Below are 5,000 nucleotides of genomic sequence, written 5' to 3'. Positions count from 1 at the left end.
ATATGAGTATAGAGTTGACAACAGATCATAAGAGTATAGAGTTGACAATAGATCATGAGTATAGAGTTAACAACAGATCATAAGAGTATAGAGTTGACAACAGATCATAAGAGTATAGAGTTGACAACAGATCATAAGAGTATAGAGTTGACAATAGATCATAAGAGTATAGAGTTGACAATAGATCATAAGAGTATAGAGTTGACAATAGATCATAAGAGTGTAGAGTTGACAATAGATCATAAGAGTATAGAGTTGACAACAGATCATAAGAGTGTAGAGTTGACAATAGATCATAAGAGTGTAGAGTTGACAATAGATCATAAGAGTGTAGAGTTGACAACAGATCATAAGAGCATAGAGTTGACAACAGATCATAAGAGTATAGAGTTGACAATAGATCACAAGAGTGTAGAGTTGACAACAGATCATAAGAGTATAGAGTTGACAATAGATCACAAGAGTATAGAGTTGATGGACCGATTATTAACATTTTTCCTTGTTCCCCTTGTCTCGTGAGTAGTCGGGAAAAACGTAAACGGTAAGATAGCATATAATATGAACAATCTAATGCATAAACTATAACAGCAGAATCTAAGTGTGGATCTGGATTTTCCCGCCTCCTTGAAGAAATGCTCGCCCGCATAACAGCGAGCAGAGAAAGGTTCGCTCCCACAAAACTTAAAAAAAATAATAATAATAAATAAAATGAATAAATAAAAATAACACAAACAAATAATAATAAAAAATAAATATATAAATAAAAATAACATAAACAAATAATAATAATAATAATAATAATAATAATAATAATAATAATAATAATAAAGTAGATAAATACAAAGAGCGGTAGAAAAAATCATAATGATGAAATGATGATAACAATAATGATAAGAGTGATAAATAACAGTAATATTAATAGTCGTAATAATAACAATAGAAATGCTAATAGTAATACTGATAAGATATAAAGTTTTATCAACAATGATAATAACAACAGTGATATTAACAGCCGTAATAATTACGACGACAATGCTAATGATAACAATAATAATGATAATGATAACAACAATAATAACAATTAATAATAATGATAATGATGAAAATAATAAAAATAACTACGGTGATGATAAAAATGATAAGCATAATAATGACAATGATAAAAGTAAAAACGATAACAAAATGTTAATGATGATAATGATAATATTAGTAATAGCAATAATAATGATAGTAATAATAACTATATTAATGATACTGATACTGATTATGGAAATAATAAAGATTATAATAATAGTAATAATAATAATGATAATGACAATTATGATAATGATAACAATGATAATGATAACAATGATACTAATAGTGAAAATAACATTAACAATGATAATGATAGTGATAATGATGATGTTAATGATAAAAAATAGAAATAATGATAATAATAATAATAACAATACTAATAATGATAAGGATAATAGTGATAATGATAATGATGGGGATAATGATAAAGGTGATGATAATAATAATCATAATGATAATAATAATGACAAGAATAATGATACTGAACATGATAATAGCAATACTAAATATCAAACCTTTTATCACTGATATTGGCATGGCCTTAGTTTTATTAGACAGATCTTACAATGGCAGGAACTTGTGGGTTTTGCGCTTGAAAGACAATTCTTTGTGGAAGAAAATGCCATTCCTTTCCCTTGCATTTAAGCTTCATATGTGCACCCATTACTTACAGCTGCTTGTTTTACAGATACATGAGGTACTTTTAAAAGGTATTTAAATATCTGTTTTCCAGGTATTTTGTGCAGCTGGTATGGTCACAGAGCGCCTACATCATCGTCCCTCGGCTTTCCATTGTCTGCATTTTAGGACAGCTTTTTATTGCATAGCAACGGACGTCCCTATGGATGCAGCGTCGGCGGAGTCCCCTTTCAGTGGACATTATATGCAGGCGTTTCGGACTTCCTGGGGTCTTCCATAGAGGAATGAAGTAATGTGAACTTGAATGTGAGATGTGGATTTTACTACGCCAGCTTTACCAGCAACTACCAAACTTTTATTTTATTTTATTTTAACAGCTTATTACTACTGCCTGAAACCATACGAAAACAGTTTCTCTCACATACCTTATCAGCCGTCTTTAGCAGACCTTGCAGCGCACGCCGAGGCCGGCAAGTCCCACGATGGATATACATCAATGCTTATACTACATACTACATATATTATACTATATACTACAGATAAATACTACAATGAGTATACTTCCCTACCAACCGAACAGAGAATCACCATACATATATAAAATATACAAATAAACGCACCCACGCACATATATAACAGGTTACCACGTCTCGGCGAGTCTAATTTTCAATTTTGTGTACCTCCTGCGCTGCAGGATACGGCCGGCAAAGAGTTTAGCTCTGGAGAAAACTCAGGCAAAGCTGATCTCTCGGAGACGCGGTCCTGTAAAGACTGCGATCAGCCATTCACCTGTAAAGAAGAATGTTCAGATGCCTATCTCCCTTATGTACGGGTGCTGTCTCTCTCCACAGATCCTCTCGACAGAGCGCAGGATGGACGTTGCCATTTGGTCCTTTCATGGGTTTGAACTCATGGACTCCCTTGAGTACCGTCGCGATGTTGCAGGGCAGTGCCATGTACAAGGTCTACAGACTTTACATGCAATAAAGCCATCCTTCTTTCCAGAGTTTAAACGTGGTCAACTGTCGAATGGTGCAGCAGACGCTTCAAAAATCACCACATATCGCAGTCGAGTTCAGTAATTGGCTACACTCGTTATTTATAAATATTGTAAACGTGTTTGTCTTCTTATTGCATACATTACGAACGTGTTGGTTTAAATTAATTTTTACATTTTTATTTTGTCGTTTCTTATTTTGTATAGTAAGAAATGTGTAATATTCAAGTGATGTTTACAAATATCTCAATACGATAGCCAAAATATATATCCTTTGAGACGATGCTTAAAACAAAGTTTAATTTGAGAGAGAAGAGAAGAGAAGAGAGCGAGTGAGGCAGACAGACAGGCAACTAGGCAGGTAGACACAGACAAACAGACGGACACGCAAAACAGGCAGACAGACAGACACTGAAAAAAAAAGTAGGCTGGCGGACAAGGAGGAGAGGGGAAGAGCATGGGTTCTTTCTAACATTTATGCACGAGAGAAGTTACTAACATTAATTACCTGAAAGAAATGCATCAGTGATCTGATCAAAAGGACGGATGAATAACAACAATAATCAAAAGTAAGTAGACTCGTTTCCCCTCTGTCATCTGTAAACAAATCCAACCTTTTGCAGCCTTTAAGGTAAGCTAAATTGTTACTCATTTTCATCCATATTCGTTCGAAGGAAGTCTCTACATTCGAAAAAATCGAGGAAAATTGGTAATTAATCAAATGAATAAGGAAAAATCGAACTTTAAAACTGGTGTTGAGAAGTAAGGTTTGGAACACTCACTCATTGATCGCTTCAAAGCTGGAAAGTCAGGTGAGCGATCTTTTTCTTTTTTTTCTTTTTTTTTCCTCAAGGAGTGTAATTTAAGATTAGTGTGAGGACGTGTGAGGGTTTGATCACGCATGAGGTAGGTGTGAGATATGAGATGCTGAAGGTGAAATAAGGAAGAAGGAAAGAAATAGGTTTTTACCTTGGTGTTTTGTGGGTTTCGTTCTCGTCTTTGATTTTATGGGGAATCTTTGTTTTGTGGATATTTATGATTTAGAGGAATAGGTCATTTAAATTTCTATGATATTTGGGTGCAATATGTGATTGTCTTATTTATTGTTGTTCATCTAAGGTAAACTGTTACATTTATGGGTTGCCTTTTACATTTTGGTAATAGGCTGACTGTTTATAGCTTTTATAGTGCCAAGTAGATATGATTGTTACTGATAGGCTCACTGTTTATAGGTTTATAGTGCTTAGTAGATATGATTGTTACTGAAGCTGAATTTTACTAGCACAGAAATTATACCAGGAAAACAATTTGGATAACTAAATGAAAGAAAATTGAAAGTAATAACAAATTCTTCAGCAGTGGGAAAAAGTAGTTAGTTTTTTGCCTTATCTTGATTTTTTGATTTGATATTTTCGAAAACTACACATGGGCAAGTAAAGAATGCTTAAAAAATGGTTAATGGTATTCAGAAAAAAAGAAAAGAAATAAGAAGTAATTTGAAATGGATAAACTGTATAGAAGATGCCTGTCATGGCTTGCAGAACATGACTTTTTTCTGCGATCATTTTGGTTATGTTCTTTCCAGATCAATTTAAGTGCTATGTTCTGTGAATAAAGGGCACGAACTTAAAGAACTGGTCACACTGGCATCCAGTATATGTAACTGTTACAGGTATGAAGAATACAGAGACTGCAACTATATTATCATTGTTTGTCTGTCCTGCTTGGACAGCCTCATGAATCAAGCTAAAATTTATTTTATTGATTTACAGATCTAAAAAAAAAAGAATGTGATCTTCATTGATTACATTTTATCTCTAATTGCTAGATTGAAGATATAATTTTGTATCAGGATAATATATTGGTTTAATAACCTTCCCAGAGAGCATTACGAATGTGTTGGTTATCATGATTAAGTGTGTGTAATCCTCATCAAGATAAAACATAGAAAGGTGTCAGTTACACGTCATGCATTATGACATTATTCGCATTTTTATACAATGAATTTAAAGAAGTCAGACAGTTGTGTTTCTTTCACTCTTTTTGGTGTCTTTTTTTTAACTTTCAAGTTTTCTTTTCTTTTTTTCTCTATTTTTTGTCGGAAGCATTTTTCATTTTTTTCTACTTTATTTCTCATTGTTTTTTCTCTAACTAATTTTTTTTGTTTGACTTCTTCCTTTTCAATTTATATTCTTCAAGAAATCCTTTGCAGTGTTTTTATTTCTATGTTATGATCGTATTTTCTACAACTTTATTTAATTAATTTATTGGTTTATTTATTTTTTAA

General features: G+C 32.6%; 1 protein-coding gene across 6 annotated transcripts in view; it reads left to right on the top strand.

Annotated features, from left to right (window-relative positions):
• Positions 1 to 3,119: 3,119 nt before the first annotated feature.
• Gdap2 (ganglioside induced differentiation associated protein 2) overlaps positions 3,120 to 5,000 on the top strand; it is a 126,910-nt gene continuing 125,029 nt past the window's right edge. For 3 of the 6 annotated variants that reach the window (XM_070132679.1, XM_070132653.1, XM_070132674.1), the window contains exon 1: positions 3,289 to 3,344. The gene's annotated coding sequence lies outside the window, so the exon portion shown is untranslated. The other 3 variants (XM_070132664.1, XM_070132656.1, XM_070132688.1) reach the window with 3 other exon arrangements.

The sequence above is a fragment of the Penaeus vannamei genome, chromosome 2 (assembly GCF_042767895.1).
Source record: "Penaeus vannamei isolate JL-2024 chromosome 2, ASM4276789v1, whole genome shotgun sequence".
NCBI classification, from domain to species: Eukaryota; Metazoa; Arthropoda; class Malacostraca; order Decapoda; family Penaeidae; genus Penaeus; species Penaeus vannamei.
Note: the sequence above shows the minus strand (reverse complement) of the source record. Positions and strands in the feature narration are given on the sequence as shown.